Genomic DNA, 19,073 nt, shown 5'->3' with positions numbered 1-19,073 from the left:
GCTCAAAAGGGAAAAAGAGCTCTCAAAGAATGAAAGAGTAATACTAAAGTTTCTATCAGGTGTCTGTAAGACGACATCAGTATTGATTCAGATATGGTTACATTGTTTTGTTTTTTTTTTTAATCTGCTCTCCTATGCTTATTTAATGCATCAAAACTTTTGTCCTCCTGTCAGACATAAGCTCAAGACATTATTCTGTCTAAACCAAAAAGAAGAATTTTGTCAAACAACAGTTTTAAAATCTTGCCTCTATGCTGTTATTATTGACTTTGAAGTCTAATTTATCTCGGATTGGCGTAATGAAGGGGAACACAACTTGTTTTTAACAAGGGCCAATTTCATGAAGACACCTCCAGCAAAGAGCCACAGAAGTTTGGCATTCATCTCTTTATTTTATGACATGACATTTTTATACACAAACTTACCATGATCAGTTTGTTATATCCCACTATTCCTCTTACACTGATGTCAGTCACATGCAAAAATGTCTTTGTCAGTATGAGATATATCACAGGGCTTCTCTGACGTCAACTAGTTAACGTCTGAGTCCCGTGAGGTAGTTGCCAGGACCTGATCATAAAGAAAATACGTGGATGTCTATTCTGTGTTAAATCCCTTATGCGCAAGAGAGAGCTTTGGTTTTTTATAGGCCCACTATTCGTTTCTGACAAAGACGCGTTAGCACTGAAAGAATGTAGAGAATTTTATAGTTCACTGTCACAGTGTTGGTTGTTGTATGCTGCCTGATATTCATTATCTTAACTGGCATAACCAGTTAGGATAATGAATATATGAACTTCATACATTGTAATAACGATTGCACTATTGGGAAACAGTAACTACGTGGCAGTGTATCACATTTAACAAATTTATCCAACTGAATAATTAGACGTGGCTGTTGTATTTATCAAAGTGTTTTCATTTTGGCACGGCCGGATGGAGAGCATTGCCGAGCAGTAGGCTATGTTGTGCAGCCCTGGCCTGATGGGACGGTAGACCAACTAGTAATCTAGTAATATATATATATTATTTCCTTACTTTTCTTTTTTTTTTTTCACATTTCACAATGACCATGTGTTAGATTTTAGGCAAAAATACATCAGTGTAATTGTTCAGTGTTGTTTAGTTACATGTGAACCCATCATACTGTGTTATGCCGTAGAGTTTAGCGGCTTGTTGATGAAACACTTGCATAATAAGATACGCTCCTCGGAGGTAATCATACCGCAGCTAGAGTGTTTGGAACGCCGGAACGTTTTGCTTGTTTCTTGAGTGATTCCATGCATGGCCTATAATATAAGAGATCATTTGAAATAAAACTGCAGTTTTTCTTGAGAGAGAGAGAGAGAGAGAGAAACTTAAAACAACGAGGCATTTGTCATTCGATATTTGACGGTATTTTAAAGAACAGAACATACACGCATTCTAAAACGTCACCGCGTAGCACCACCAGTAGGTGTGCGGACGTTGCACCGTGAACGATGGCGCCTTTTTGGAATGCAGTGTGTAAACATATCTTCCCGTGGTTCTGTTGTTGACAGTCCATAATTTAAAGTAAAAAAGTGTTTTAAAAGTGAATAACTTAACAGTTGACCCGCTGAGCGTCCTATTGATCTGCACTCGAGTCAACGTAATCCCGCTCACTTCAGCCTGTTATTCTCAGGTAAGTTACGTATTTTGCCTGGGTTTTCGTTTATATTAAAAAAAAAACAACAAAAAAACAAAACTGAAACATCGGATCGTATATTTGCATTTTAGACCATCCTCACCACTTGGACCTGTGTTCTGGATTTGTGCCAGGCAGACTCAATTTAGTGACGCAGTCATGCCGACTCATAGAACCTGCTGGTATTGATCTGACTCGATGGTTGATAATAGCTTCGAGTTGTTTTCTGCGATAAGATAAGAGCGCATTAACAAGAGATTTGACTTGGTAATGCATTGCCAAAGTTAACATTCAAGGAAAAAAAATACATGAGGTAATTCTCATCGAGGAACCTTTTGCAACAGCTTGTCACAAACGCGCTGCACACGATGGTAGTTGACTGCCACCTATAGTTCATGGGCGGTATCGCAGTGTGCTTGTTGATATCAACATCGTCATCATCAAAAATTTTACTTCTGGTCCACATATAAAAATGTACAATATCAGTAGCATTATCACATGCAGTTTCACATTATAAAACATTGGCTTGATGCTCTACAGTGTAATGTATTTTAGTGGACAACTGTTGTCTGTTGTAGAAACTGCTTTTTGATTATGACCATATAAGGGTAACAACATAGTCATAATCAGTAGTGTCTAGTTTAAGATTTTAGTATTCACCCTGGTCCCCAATATTAGTGCCCATAGACAGATTTTGCATTTGATACTATTATGTTTTACCCAGAGTTCAGCAATTTGTTTTTGTATATTGGCTTTTCTTGAGAAGTCTAGTTTTATCAAAAGATTGATGTAAGACAATTCAAAAGTATTGCATGTCTGCCAAGCTCAAGAAATCCAATGCATAATTGCAAGCTGCAAAAAAAAGAACCCTATCAAATTTTTAAACAAGCGCTGTTCTGTCCAAAGAGGGAAAAAAGTGCTTTTCTCCTATAGACTGAAATCTGAAAATCTGATTTACATGTTGCTTGCACAGTTGTTTGCACAGTGGGTACTGTGGAAATAGTGAACATTTAGCCGTGGCTTCACTGACCTGTACTTCCTCTCTACCACGTTAGATGGCAGTAGTGGCCTTAGTTACAGCCGTGCAGACATGCCTACTTTCAAACTAAAATTAGCTGTGAAATAACCCATTGTCGAAATAAAGTAAGTGAAGGTTGCCACATCCGCACACTCATGGGGTTTCTCTACCATTCTCTCATGACAACAGAGAATGTGTAATATCCATATCAATAGTCTCAAATGTCACCAAGAAAATAGACTAAAGTACTGCATATTAGAATTCAGTCATTTCCAAGACACTGTAGAATCCTGCAGTTGAGTGCACTTGAATAGTAACCCCTCCCACAAAAAAAAAAGAATAATCATACGCATGAAAGAAGAGTTTTTCAAATAATATTTCCCTGCCAAGAAAAAAAAAAAACGAAATCAAAAAGTTTTCGTCTCAGTGAATGTCTGTAAAGAAAAGTCACGATAGATTCATGTGTGGTCATATTCCAGAGTATTTTCCTATGTCCAATGCACCCATGTTGGCTGGCCATTTTCAGTGATAAACCAAGCAATATCAACCAACTGTGCATCGCCGGCGCCACGGCGGTAATGAAACCGTCGGGGTTCCACCTCATGCTTGGTGACTGATTAGGGATCGTTTCCGTTTTATAACCGGAGACGTAACAAATGAAATGTTCAATAGGGACCACTGCCAGCTGGCACACTCCATAAAAACACAGAGCAGAAGTCGACATTAAACAAACACGTTAAACCAATACAGCCACATTAATACTTCAGTATGAATGGAGATAAATACGCATTTTAAATTCATTAATCAGAAATTCCTCCTCTATTTAATTGAATAGCTGAGAATGGTCTGAATATATTTTATTACTGAATGTGGGAAGGTTTATTGTGTGGTATGACTCTGTAGTGGAAATGGAAGTGGTCAGAAATGTGGAAATACAGACCAATGAGAGCAGCACCCTCTGGTTTTACTCATACTCTTACTGTTTGTAGTAATCACATGATGGAACAGATACAGGGGCTCATTATAAATGGGCTTTCTTTCAATCCTTATAATGCCATCTCAAGCTCTGGGAATTTCCAGCAAACGCAATACACACGTAAAATATGAAAATTACAATATCAGATAAGGTGAGAGGGAGAGAGATTTTCACAGCGTATCTAAAATTAACATTATGAACAGAGTATTTTCATAGAATGCTTTTGGAGGAACTTAGGTCTTCCTTAATAATTGGGGGAGTAACAGCCACTGTACAATTTAAAAATGAACTTTGAACTTTTCAAATGTAAAAATCTACTCAGCTGTCTGGTTTGTATGTTTCTTTTAGTACAATGGTTATGAAGGATTATAGGTTTAGTTAGACTACTCAAGTTAACTTCAAAAGTTAAAAAAGAAACTGGGGGTAACAGTTTGAGTCTTTGTGACATAACCATCTTAGAATTTGACAGCAACTATATAATGCTAATGATAGAATTGGTTATATAACTATTTCAGCACCTCCATATGTGCATCAACAGTCACTTTGCCTATGCGAAAATGAGGTACATGTCATTATCTTTCATTTTAGCTTGCTTCTCACCACATAATTATATAATGTTCCTTTAAACACACTGAATATTGCTATTATAAAGGAATCAGTGCAGAATATTTGGCCTTTATGGGTAAATTTTCCAAGGTTTGCACTTTATTGCTAACATTAACTAATACTGAGTACAGCTATGAATATTTTATCAGAGAAATGAGCCCAAGAATGTCAGATCCTGAAAACAGACCATCGGAACAAATAAACAGTGAACTGCACTTTATGTGTAGTTTTGCATAGTTTAGACATAACGATGTGGTTTCATATTACTTGCCTTATGAAGTGCAATAAGAGCACTGTCATCACGCATCAGCCTAATTCAAGTTTCCTTCAGTTTCTGTCTGTGGATCATTGTAAACATTCTTATGAAGACATTTGTGGTTGACAAAAAAAAAAAACCCATCTTGTCATTTCATGATCACAGGCAGATCTCTGTGGCCATGTAAATGCACATGCCAAAGCAGTGTTAGGAATGTTAGTTGTTTGTGTGTTAGAGCAGTCCAGATGTGATGAGTTGGAGAACTGTGTGAGGATTAGGGCTGAGTCATAGATCTCCCCAGAGCCGCAGCCCAGCCCAGCCCAGCCCAGCCCAGCCCAGACAGATTGAGAGAAGTTGTGAGAATCACACTGTCGCTGTGACACGGCGAAGGTCAGCGCCAGCCCCAGCAGGGGCTCCACAAACTTAATCACACAGGCCGCACAATTTGTGTGTGTGTGTGTATGTGTGTGTGTGTTCAGGCCTGAGGTTTAACAGATAGCCTATACTCCCTAACAAATACTGTCTCTCATCAAAACTTGCGTCATCAAACTCTGTGCGGTCTTAACGTTTAATATCCTGTCTGAAATCGATAGCCATGTGGCCCTTTGGCTTTAGGGATAAAAATTTGCCTACGTCCTGATGAAGTCACAATGAGGAGAATGCTAGACTTTAAACTAATAATGATAATTAGTTTGTCTGAGCAGCTGTTTGAAACTGTCAGAAGGAGATACAGAGAATGGAGTGTGGGGAGGTCTTTGTTTAATAAAATTACAATTCTGTAACGTATATGTGAGTTATGAACAATTAATTATGCTGTTAAAGATCAGCCTTCCTCTAACTGCTCCATCACCCATGCCTGCCAACCCTGCTGGTATTTCTGCATCAGTACCCTCACAGTCAGAGAGAGAGTTTGGCCTTTTGTGAAGGGAACAGGCTTTGACAGGCTCCTCATACTGCACTGATACTCACTTACTCAAAGGCTTAATACATCAGTTCCAGCTGCTAGTTTTGAACCTGGGATGCTGGTGGAAGAAATGAAGGTGTATCTAGGACAGAGTATCAGGTTTTCCGTCGAGAGACCTCTCTCAGAGGTGACCCGACATAAATGCGTGCTTAAGCGAGCATGCAGACCCAGTCCACTGCATCGTGCACTGCAATTACCTCACTACTTGATTTCCACTCTGTGCTATTACCTATAAGGCAATGATGAGGGAATTAGAATAGATACAGGCAATAGATGCAAAAAATCTCTCACAGCAGGCTTTGATACTATTTGAAACTATAGCAAAACTTGTTTAAAAAGTAGTGAAAACATTGAAATGGTGTTTTACTAAGTGCACATTTCTAAAGATGTTTAGATATTTTTGCCATGTATTTCTTGTAGATGTAGTGAATTCACACATGTAGGTGTTTCTTTTTTCCCTTTGAACTTGTATATCTTAAATACAAAGCTAGCTAAGACCCTGCCTGGAATGTTCTACAGCACAGTATCCATGGTAACAAGTTGCGGCTGTCCCTCAGGGTGAGTAGTTGGGGTGGGGAATCCATTGCCAATCTTTACAGTATTTATTAGATTGGAAACACCTTCTCTCTGTATCCATAGTAACCATAACCCACGTAAGACTCGGTGCAATCAATCGGATCTTGGAGCACTGGCATCTTATGGCTTGTGAACGTCTTAAGGCTTTTGCAAGAAAGGTCTTTCTGAGTCAGATATATTTAAAACAAAGCTGAGACCGGGAGAATGCTCTAGATTAATGCAAGCCTTAAAAAAAAACCCTTTTTTTTTTTCATGGGAGGATTGGAAGGTTGAAAAGTAAGGAGGAACTCTACTAAACGTTTAGACAAGCTCGCACGCGTTCTTGACACGACAACGTAACGCCTGAAATAATGGGAAGAGACGGGAGTCAGGTCAGGCTGTGGGTGGACAGTGAAGTGGTGGGTGGCTTACATCGAAGTTTTGGCTACCCGGTGTACATCAGTTCCACAGCGGTGATTTTCCCTCAATCAGCGTGAGTCAAATAGATAAACAGAGAACTCAGAACACATTTCACACTGCTGTGAAGAGCTGCACACTCCAATAAAATGTAACTTCCTGAAATGTTTCATAACAGCAGCAGTTTGTTGCTTGGGAAACGTGTATTTGCTTTAACCAGTATTGTTGAATCCATACGTAGTCATTATTTCTTCTAAAACTTTTCTTGTGTCTTTATTTTTTTTTTTTTTTCCTTGTCAATTAAAGCTCACCTAGTCTGTTTCTGTTAGGATTAGAAGCACTCCGAAAATACAGCGCAGTTCACTGCACACATCCAATCCTCTCAGGACTTTCTATCAGTTTCTCCAGATGTAACTTTTTTTTATGCGGCTGGCTGAGCATCCCATGATTTCACGTCTCCTCATGGGATCTGAACTGAATTGGCAAAACACGTTTTCTAATTTACTATTTCTCCACGTCTAGTGTGGCCAGGATAAATATTCCCTTAGTTTTTTTGTTTTGTTTTTTTTTTTTTTTTTATAGCAATTCATTTTGAAATCAAAAATATTTACCTGTTTTAAATACACAGAGCCCTTTATTTGTTTATTATTTATTTATTTATTTCAATCATCAGGCAGGAACCTAGTGTAACGTATCTGATTAACTCAGCCCTGATTGGTTTAATGGGAAATGTCGAACCCTGAACACTTGCTTTTGGTTCCTAGGGGTGATGAAGCAATACCATTCTGCCCAGGGGAGAGATTGCAGCATAAATATTGAAATAAGTATTACTCCTTTGGATGAGTCACCAGCTCTGCCTGGAGCTAAACGTGTCTCCGTCTCTGTGGCCTAATAACGTGTGGTCTTAAACCAGTGAAATATGTTCATTTCCAAAGAACATTTATATTGTACCAAATAGGTCGATGGGGTTTAACTGCTTTTTCATTAAAATTAAGCAAAAAAAAAAAAAAGGCGCTGTAAAGGTCACATGTTTACCTCCTATTGTTGTTTTTTTTTCTGGCTGACTCACATCCTGCTCTGTTTATGAATGCCCCCCCCCCCCCCCACACACACACACCCCCTCACCCCCCCTCCCTGGTAACGGTTTGACGTCTCTGTCAATTTATTCTCAGCCTTGGGCATCCACCTCTTATGTTGTCAATTTATCTACAAACCCCTGTGGACCTCACCCCTAGCTACATACCGAGCCATTCAGTCCTCCTTCCTGTGCCTTTTCACGGTGAGTAATGCATTGACAGCAGTCCTTAGCCTCCACGCCCCCCCCCCCCCCCCCCCCCCGCCCCCAAACCCCCCACCCTCCCAGCATCAGCAACAGACCTAAACTCACTGCATTCTCTGGAAATATCCATGTGCTGACACACTCTTACCAAGTACTTCCTCATATCCACTGGTAAATGATACGCATTATGATGCGATAATGATGTGAAAGATGCTAGCTATTCAGAGAGATGTAATTAACGCGGCTTTTAGCATTAACGTGAACAGCACATTTCTATTTGATATGCAAATTCATTCAACTTTTGAAAATTCTAGTTTGCAAATTGCCATGTATTTATTGTTCAAGCACCTTACATAGATAGAGAGTAGGGGCATTTATCGTGGTACACAAAATTCTTTACAGTATGAATTCCTTGTCGTTAGCAATGGCATGCTTACGGTGTGTTGCTGAGCTCTGGCACCCATACATTCACAACCCTATCATCCGTACAGGGATCAATACGGTAACCCTGAGGCCGCTCCTTGGAACGAGGAAAATACCATGTTTGTCAGAAACAGAGAGGCTTACGAAAAGGGGACATTTACGCTGAGTTTCCAGTGAGAGAATAGATGAATGAAGGCAGACGACTCTGGATGGTATCCTCTCACGTGGTTATGTAAATGCACTTTGTCTTCTCTTTGTCCTGTGCTAGCAATGCGGCTAAAATCTAACCTTGCCTCGGTACCTTCTTATTCCTTAGTACCTTCAATGTGTTCTTCGGATTATCTTGATTTTTTTTTTTTTTTTCAATTTTTTTGTGAATTCATAAGAGGAGAGACTAAGGAAATGGTCTCCTCTTGAGAACAGTAGCATGTTTTACTGTTTTTTGGTGCCTACAAGACGTCTTGAGTCTCTCAGACGTAGTAATCACTGAGCCAATAATAGATTTTGTCCCCCCCTTTTAATATCTCTGAGTCAGTCACTGTGGGAGTGAACCCTTCTACAGTTCACCATGGTAACCTGCTGAAGGATTTGGGTAGCTTCCAGTTCATGTGGTGCAGGTTTCATTCACAGAATTGGTGTGGTTGTCTGCTCTGTCTTGTGTGTTTTTGTTTTCCTGTAAAAGGCAAAGAGAACACAAAGATGCTTCATTCATGTGCCAAGAATTTCTCCTGGGGTTGATGTACATTGGCAGATGTCCACCCTGAATGGAATACCATGCCACCATGAGCTGCTGAATGATCGAAAGATTGTTCTAGCAGTTGAGGGAAATGTTGGCTTTTAGATTAATGTACAACCAGTATTAATGGAGTTTGATCAGAGATTATTATGGCTGAAAGACCATGAACGTTACTGGTTTAATAAAGATATATCATATAAATGAACTGAATCAACCAGAACACATCAAGTTTCCAGACTGATTCATGGTGACTCAGTGGTAGGGAAATGTGGCATAACTTTTTTTTTTTTGCGGAGTATGCTCTTCATTAAAGAGAAGATATGAACACGAGTGTTATAGAAAAACGACATATGTTCTTTCTCTGTATTGCAGATAGACCAAAGATTTTTATATATAAGGTGACTGTGACAAATATCACAAGCCTAGTTTCCATAGGTCTAGTCTGTAGCTTACCAGTTACACGCATAGAGCTAATATTGCAACCGCTTCAGGAACCATGCTAAGCCAAGAACCCATCCAATCCAGATCCTACATAATCACCAGCATCCTTCACTCACCCACTTCAGATTCTCCAGACATCTACTGTTTGAATGATCCTCATAGTTTCCTTTCACCCTGGAGCTAGTCGTCCTCTTTCATCCTGTAATGGCACCAGCTCTATATTTAGACCCTTACTATAATAGACCCAGCGATCCTGACGAGTAGCGTTTTCACACTTGTGAATAGTCTTAAATGACAGACCTGCTACTGAGAACAATACTGTTGTAATTATTGAAAAGACACCTTGATTGAAATTCCCTCAAAAGTAGATGGTAAAAAAAAAAAAAATCATAAAATAAACCATACCAACTTTGTTGCTATGGAAACCCCCTCTCTTATCCATCCCCTCTTGTTCTTCAATCTCTTTTAATTAAAGCACCTGAGCTGCCAAAGGCCGTTCAGTGCAAGACTTTGCGCACCAGCTCTGTCTAGTCATGTTTGCATTGATTTTTTTTTTTTCTCGATCTCTCGTTCTCTCCCATCCTGTCTCATCTCTGGCTTTTTTGCCTAACTCAGGGCACTGTACCTTAGCACAGTACTTCACAGGGTTTCTCAGATCTGATGAGGTGTCATCATACACACACGTTCCTCTCCAAGAGAGCCTCTGGTTCTAAGAGGGTTGAAAAGTATTTTACTGTACCTGGAAAAGCAAATAAGATCTGTCCATTTCACCTTTACCTCTCTCTCTCTCTCTCTCTCTCCCTTTCTCTCTCTCTCTCTCTCTTTCAGTTTAAACACTTTGGTGTTTTCTTGAGCTGATAGATTCCTGTCTGTGTGATAATATGCTAATGGTGGCAGTTTTTATGGAGTTTTGTTTCACAGAATATCCCCCTTAGAGACCAGTGTCACAGATTAGAAAAGAAACCATAATCTGTCAAATCTAATTCAATGCACATGCAAATGTATTCTCATTAATGCAGGGGGAGAGGTACGGAAACATTTGACCTTTGTGAATAAAAATAAGGCTTAGAATCCACCAGCACGATGCTAATTCAGACTGGGATGTCCCGATTTTTGTCCTGGTAATTAAGACACTCACAAAGAGGCTAATTGGGCCAATCCAGATTAATTAAAATTGTTCCCATGTGAAGCCGGTCTCAAATTGGACTGAAATCGAAGGATCTGCACGAATTTGGTAGATGTTTGCACAGACAAAGTTGCCCCCCCCCCCCCATCTTCTTCAGTCCTAAATATAGTCTTTCTTCTATATTCTATTTTAGATAGATGATCCCAATATGTATTATTTAAGATGTCTACCGGGACTAGAGCTTCCCACTGGGTACCTTGACTTGATTTGTTTGTTTCTTTCATGAGATTAGCTTCGTCATTTTGAACAGGGACTGACAGAAAAGCAAAATGACGATGACAGTGATTACAGGTAACAAAATGACAGAAAATGAGAGGCAACACAGGTAGAGGGTTGCCTAGAAAGACAAATAAAAATATAAACAATGAATGAGTTGCTAATAACACTAATTAAATGTGACGGTTGAATAAGGAAATGAGAAAGGATGGGGGGGGGGGGGGGTGCGTTTCAAGACAGTAGGTATGACCGCACAGACTGTTTTTGAAAGCCTCACTCTGGTTTAAGACAGCTGAAGTGCTGCAGTTCTGCAGAACGGAGTGTCGGATGTTGTCTGACCCAGGATGGCATGCTGTGAAAAGCCAGTGGGGTTTTGATTAACGAGCGGCAACCAACAGCATCATTGACTGACTTGTAGCTTGTTTGCTGAAGGCTTTCCTTGATGTTTTTGAGGGGAGGCTGAGAATGGAGAAAAATGGCACCAAGAAATGAGAATCAAAAATCTCTGTACTCTCTCAAGGCGTCGAGAGAATCCCCAAAAGTGTTTTCATTTTTAATAGTCTCTCTCAACCGCGTGGGCAAAGTGTGCATTACTTCCCATAAATAATTAATTGGCGATGTTCCACTCGCTGACTGGCTGAGAGGAGTGTGTAAAGGGATATGTACCCATTTTTAAGCTTATCAAATCTGCATGGACACACAAACACAGACGCACACCTTGGCACGCTTACAGGCCACAGACTGGCATTAATGTTTGCACTCAAAATCATACACTCAAGTCAAGTGATCATATGAGGATTTACTGCATCACTGACTGTCCTCATATGTAGACTGTTGGCTGTGTTCTTATAGTGCAGCATAAGAACACAGAATACCACGTTACTATCAGCAGATTTCTCATCTGTATTGCACACTGTGACATCATAGAGATAGCTACATTTATTAGTCCCAACTGTACACATTTATGAGCCACTTCCTGGTACTATGTAAAAAAAAAAAAAGAAAAGAAAGAAAAATTGTCGAGAGATGAGCAAATGCATGGGCTGTCATTTTTACTAACATTTTCTGTTGCACTAAAAGTTAGAATCCAGACTTGGAACTGTTCACTGGGATGTATTTGAATATGTCCTGTGCAACAATGCTGTAGGAAAATATAGCCATTCCAGGAACATCAAGTTTTTTGTTGTTGTTGTTGTTGTTTTTCTTTTTTTAACTAATTATGCAGAGGGAGTCAACCAAGCAGCTCAATCTTTTGAGCCAATAAATTTTAAAGATTTATTAGCGTAAACAGTTTTCAGAGGTGCAGCAAAAAACATAGCTGCAATTCTCAAGGTGATTACATTGATTAACATTTTGTCTTCCAGAATTTTCCATCTGACCACAACACATTTGCGAGGAAGATTGGCAGTTTCTGAATCATTTGTTGAGTGATGACACAGTTTGGATCAGCATGCCCATTTTTTTTTAAAAGCTACTGTTAGCGTAGGTGGTGCGAACAGAGAATCCAATCCAAACACAAAATGCAAGTGTCAAACTCTTTTGGGAAAGTTCTGTTGTCATTTTTAAGACATCATTTATAACAATTCAGATGCATTCCTCGTCGGTTTTGTGTGTAACCAGACGCGGAACACCAGACAATTTTTCGGTAACAACATCCAATTTTATCTTTGAACGAATTTGAAAGGATATTTTATGATTGAATAACATGTTACAGGCTTTAGTTGATTCTTCTAAGTCATAATGTTTGATGTGTTTTGAGAATTCCACTGGTCTTCATTAAGCGAAGCGCTGATGCCCGGGAACAGAGCTGACATAATGACTTCCATGTGCTAAGTAAACTCCTTCATGAGCTTAGGGAGAGAGATTTGGCAGACTCTGGAGATGAAATCTAGGTTGCCAGCTGCTGATGTGCTCCTCTTGAGCCCAAATGCACATCCCAATGATGAATCCTCTGGTCAGTCAATTAATATGGTAGAAGGTCACTGATGTGTCTGGCAGAGATACTTTTTGGCATCCTTTTTAAGTGCTCGCCAAAGCGGGTATGTTCTGATACCAACCCACAGAGCACAATTACTTTATCCTCACTTTCTGGGTGCCCAATTAATTGAATTTCTTTGAGAGTCTGTGTGTGTGTGTGTGTGTGTGTGTAGGAGAGAGAAACAGAGGCAGTGAGAGGAAGAGAGTCATAAAAAGAGAATATTAACTATAAAAGTTTACTCATTACCATCGACATTTTCACTAAATGTCCATTTCTTAACTTACACTATTTTGGTCCTTTGACAAACACTTCACAGTATTGGATAAAATGGTTGCCATGCACTTGCATGCAAATGAAGTGAGACACGAATTTTTCGGAGGGCGTGCTGGATCCATACTGAGCACACTGGAGAGCAGGCTTCTTATTTTACGTAGCTGAAAAACATCAGAGAAAAAACGAAGCAGCATAAATCAGATCAAACCAGCCCAAGGATTTCACTCCGATTAATGTGTCCTGTGATATCATTTTCTGCTGCATGAATTATTTATTCATTTATTCATTGACTTTTTTTTTTTTTTTTATGTTTTTAGGGAAACTGTTTTGTTCTACACATATGTTTATGACTGGGCTTTTCTGCTTTCCTCTTAGGCCTGTTTGTTTTATTCTGTTATTAGGTACCTGTTTATCATTCCCTAATCCTGTGTGTGTGTGTGTGTCTGTCTGTCTGTTTGTCTGACTGATAGCACAGATACACAGCAAAAGATATTGATTTAAAAACTGTCGATAGTAAAGCAATTAAAATGCAAAATAGTCATCAAAAACGTATCATATAGATTTCCTCTCCATCACATACTACCAGATACGCACACCAAAACAGCTTGAGTCTGAACACTGAAATCCCATTAAATACCACAAGCAGTCCATTGTTAAAATGAAAAAAAAACAAACTCTTTACACACAAATACCCAGACTTTCGATGATCTCTCACTGACAAGGCATAGTAACCTACCCACTAAACAAAATCTGAGAATTCATCTGCACAGTGAAAAAAAACCCCTCTTCTGTCAAAGGCCTAGTTTTCCAGTTAGCATGCACATTAATTCAAGTACCTCGTCTAAGTATGAGTCTCTGTGTAGTCAGACCCAGAATTCAGGCCCTGCGCTTGTTTCATTCTCATCAATATTGCAGCATTACTCTCCTTCTGCTGGTGGGCTCCGCTGTCATTATTAATTTAGCTTTGTTTTTATTTTTTTCATTTTTCCATCTACAGCAGCTCGGCTGCTGCTCCAGTCTGTAGCACAAGCCTGGAGCCCGCATTGCCGAAAACAAAAGCTAAAAACGTATCATCTAATAATTTCTCATAATCTAAATCTAATGTTTGGGAATACAAAAGTTGGGCTAGCTGACACGTTCGGATGTGCCGACCATGTTCGTCGCGATAATACGTAGAGATTGTAATCTCAGAGATTTTGCATAAACTCCTGAGATCGAACCGGTTCCGAGTGGTACAGTGAGGTGCCAAGTGAACAGCCAAACTAACAAAAGCTGGATTTTTCTGTTGTCTGTCCCTAAATGCCTTTCCTGATGTGTGGAAAAGCATCCAATGATTTAACACTGTGTGCTGCTAACTAGCTGAAGGGGCACTGCTTTTGAATTGACGTTGCCTTGTTGATATTGGATATTGACTCAGGTCAGCATTGTGTGTGGTGTGCATGTGCATGGTAAATCAGGAGTGAATTGTTCATTGGTATGCATTCCTTTGTCAGGGTATTGAGAAAGTCTAAATCGAAAATGTTGGATATTGATCCAGGTCCATAAATTAAGTGAAGAATTTTGTGCATGCAGGTTATCGCGATGATTTTATCGGGGCCCTGATTGTTTTGTTCATGTGTTTACAGGTACGAATTGACATTGGCATATCTATTTTAAGACATCTGAATGATGAGAATGGTTTGATGCTGTAGACAGATTGGCTTACAGTCAATACAATATATAGAGTACTTCCTCTTTTCTCTTTTATATAGAAGAGTTTTTTTCTCTATTTAACTTTTTTATATAGAAAAGAGTTTCTCTGTGTGTGTGTGTCTCTGTGCATGTGTGTGTGGATTGTTGTTTCTGTTTGTTTGTTTGTTTTCTTCAGAGCATAAAATGAGTTTGATCATCGAAGTACTGCATAAAGTCAGTGGTTAGGACAGTAGACAAATCCTTATGTGAACTCTCAGGTATGCAAGTTCACCTCTGCATAGGGTAGAGACGCTGCGATAGCTGTAGATGAAGTTGAATAGATAGATAGCCCTTGAGAACAAGGATGCTGTTGGTAATCCTGGTGTTTGGATAACCCTTAGCTTCAGTGGAGAGAGAGAGAGAGAGATTTGACAGCCAGAGGCTTGAACAACCTGTTCTCTAAAGAACCCTGACTGAGACTCCTGCTATCTTAGATCATATTGTGTTTAAAGTACCCTCAGAAGAATTGATTTGCTGCTTTGAGCTGCTTTTCTGACTGGCACTTTTCCTCTGGGTGCTTTCGACGCTCACTCTACAGTCCTTTAAATGGGTCTGTTTATTTATCAAGGTGTTTCCTCGTCCCTGTCCTCTTCCTATAGACTGTCAGCTTGTCCTTTTGAACTTACCCGCCACTGCCAATTTCATAATTGTATTAGCTTCCTCCGAACGTGGTCGCATCTTCAAAATTGACTTTCACTCAAGGGCGTTAGATATCAGAGCGCCTGGTGCCAGTGAGCTTTCCACTACACAGCATGCCCTGAAATGAGCTACAGTCAGACCAAGCAGAGTCAAGGTCAGTGTAATGAGAAAAGGGTAGTGTCACAGACAATAGTATTTATTCTGCTAAAGCTTAGCGACCAGTAACAAGTGACAGTAGCAGGAAGTATTTGTACAGGGTAGTAACATCATTTGAAGCTCCCTACGCACTCCTGGAGAGCAAGCAGGCAGCGTGAATGACATGACCTAATAACCCCTACTGTGATGACCTGCTTTTATCACGCGTGTTAGATTCAAAGAGATGTCTGTCATTACTGAGGTAGGGCCAAGCTAAGAGCGGCTCTGCGGTTTGCGATGGTTCCAGTAAGATTGAAAAAATAAAAAATGATGTTAAATTGTTAAAGCCGGATAAAAGAAATGTGTTAGAGCTGTGTGATAGTAGTAATTGGTATTTTTGTGTAAAAAGACAAAAATAAATTCATAAATTCTCCATGTCGGAATTGAAATTACTCTACCATTCATCAGTTGGCTCATTCAATCACTCCTCTGACCCGGTTGTAATCTTCAGTGGTCTTGGTCTTAAGTGAGAACATCTCCTCCTTACAAGTTTAAAAGCGATTACTCCGAGGTGTTTGTGCACCCAGTCAAAGCACTATGACTGTAAAAAGCCCATTAAACCAATCACCACCACCACCCCCCCCCCCCCCAACCCCCGCCCGTTCAAAGAGGCAACAGGCCAAGACCTGTCTGTCCGTCCTCGCCGCCCGCCATCATGGAGATGGTCAAAGCTCCAAGCAGGATTATGGGGCAGCATGTCCTGTTTGCCCAGAAATAGCTCAGTCCACTAATCCCCTAACTGAGCACAGGTGACATCAGCTGCGTAAGGATTAGCCGTCACTGTGAAAGCCAGCAGCCCAGGTGAAAGTGGCTTCGGGCTCAAAGGTATCACTGGGGCAACCAGACACAAAACAATGGACTAAGCACTTAGCCCTTCAAACACTTTTGTTTTGACTGTCTGTAATCTGAAGACCATGCTACGGCATTTTAGTCAATCACCTCCCAATTCAGCCGAAATTTCTGGGGTACAGAAAGTCTGGGGATTGGACCAGATTGTATACCCTCTGTTTTGGGGGAAACATATTTCCTCATGCTTATTCTGTACACTGTCATTTTTTTATATATGTGCTGTCATTTTTTTTTTATATAATCTGAGAGATTATTTTAAGTATAGCAGTATATCCCTATGTGAAAAAGATGAACGCTCTTAGGCTCTTGCGTTCACTTTGCTGTGAAGTCAAAGTGACAGAGATACCCACAGAGGTGAGAGGGGAATCCAAGACACAAACACACACATTATGTAACATGTTAGAAAGTGCAACCCCAGCGCTTGAACCCTGCCTGGGATAGAAAAAAAAAAAAAAAAGCACTCGCTGTCCGTCGAGAGAGAGGACGAAGAGATGGAATCTGATGAGGAGGAGGGGAGTAATTCAATCACATCAGCCTACTGTTCACACAGCAGAGAAAGTCAGTCAGCCAGCCACGAGCGGGGAGACGAGATGGAGATTCATAGACAGCTAATGGAATCAGTAACAGCTGAGTCAGAGGACTTGGATCTTTCTCACTAGTCATCTCCTAACTCCCAGTTGCTCTGCCATCTCTTGAAGTCAAGCATGGCAGACACACACACACACACACACACATTCACACACATTTGCTCCTTTGCTTGAGACAGCCTCAGGTTCCAACTTCTAGGCTTTTCTTCACGTCGTGTCCAGTCCTTTGTGATTTCTCCTGCGGGAAAAGTTCTTAGCCACGCTTTCCCGAGCACCATGAAGCCTCCAGAGACTCGGCTGGGTCCTAACATGATGTAAGGAGCTGTGGTTACTCCACCAGCGGAGAGATTAAACTAAGCTCAGTTTGAAATGTTTTCCCCTAGACCGTCCCAGTGGATATATTCTGAGAAGTGAGCAAAGTCACAAAGTCACTAACTTATAGTCGGAAGTTTCTAGTTGTTTTGCACACAGAGAGTGGCTAATTGCGGTCGTGCTTTCCCCGTGCGGCTTTTGTCAGACCCTGTGACAGAGCACCGTGACTCCGTTCATCGCTTAAATCTCTGACTGACGTTTCCTAAAACAAAATCCTTAAAAATAGTTAGACCACCAATCACTGTTGTCTCCAAGAGGCCTGAAGGCTGTGTGTATTTCTACAAGAGATTTAAGGTACTTGATCGAGGGAAAGGCTTTGTTGTGGTAGGTGAATTGTACCAAAATTTCAATGGAAATTCTGTCTAGCAGAAATTTGAAACTTGAACATGTCGTCCCTATAAACTGTTGACTAATAAGAGGAGTGAAATTTAATACCTCTATTTCTGCCACCGTAATGGGCCTCCACGAGCGAAGATAACCACAGAGGAGAAGAAAACCAATCTGGTGGATTTGCTGGCCTTTCCTGGCTTCATCATTATGTAAGTGTTTAACAGACAATTACACTGACGCTGTTCTTGCATCCTTCCCTAAAAGAGGAGGCACAGAGAATCAGAGTATCCTCCCAGGTTCATTATTTTCATTTCTGATACTGCTGTTCCCTCTACCTAACTGCTTTATCAGTGCAGCATCCATTCCATTCCATAGCATTCCATACAAGAACTTATTCCCAGTTCTATGCTGAGTCATACATTCCATTTCATACTCATGTACTATGCTTCTCTTTCTGACTCGGTAAGGGCATTTGAGGTTTTCACCACTGCCTCATTACTTCAAAATAGAGTGGAAGATTGGTGCTGAAACACTCTGAATGGAAAAAAAGTATAGAGCCATAATGCATCAAGGAGAATCGATGCATCGTCCAGAATCAAGCGCGTTCAAAGCACACTGTCCTGGACTCAGACCGTTATATTCTGTAATCGTGCTGCACTTTTTTTTCTTTTTTTTTTTTACAAGTTGTACACTAAAATTACACTGTTGTAATATTAAGTCAAGCTGCAGTATGACTAATACTTTGACTCATTCTTGACCAAACAACCTGATCCTGCAGTCCTGGAGTTCGTTGATATGAGAGCTACATTCAGGTAGCATCACTCACGAACTGTTATATACATTACTTGCTGTTTCCCAGTCCAAAATTCCTCAGCTTTAGAGTGTGCTATGTCTCCTGTTTATGTGAAGTGTCACAATATGTGAAGTACCACTGGCACAGAGTCACTATCACAGTAACACTTTGTGGATTCTATGTCTTGGCCCCAAAATCATTCAGTTTAATTTAGTAAAGGTTTTTTTTGTGTGAGATATTGCTCACTCCATTCTAAGCCTTTGAATTCAACTTAAATCTGCCTTTTGAAGTGATGAGAAAATGCCTCTGCCTTTATTTTACTTTAAATGTTTCACATTAGTTTATCGTAGAATTTTAGGAGGTCCTTTTTTGAAGTCATTGTGAACAAACGATCTGTTTTCAAACATCTTAATGAAAATGGAAACGTTGTGGAGAATTTCATTAAACATATGTCGGTCATTATCCGTGTGCTACAAACGCATCAGCATCCATAGCAACCTGAAATACTTAGGCTAAGTCTGTGTTGGAACGGAGGGAACTGACCGTTGGAATGGGAATCTAACACATAGACGGAGATGCCAATCGGC

This window comes from Chanos chanos, chromosome 12, assembly GCF_902362185.1.
Source record: "Chanos chanos chromosome 12, fChaCha1.1, whole genome shotgun sequence".
Lineage (NCBI taxonomy): Eukaryota > Metazoa > Chordata > Actinopteri > Gonorynchiformes > Chanidae > Chanos > Chanos chanos.
The sequence above is the reverse complement of the archived record's forward strand: the minus strand, read 5'-3'. Positions refer to the sequence as shown.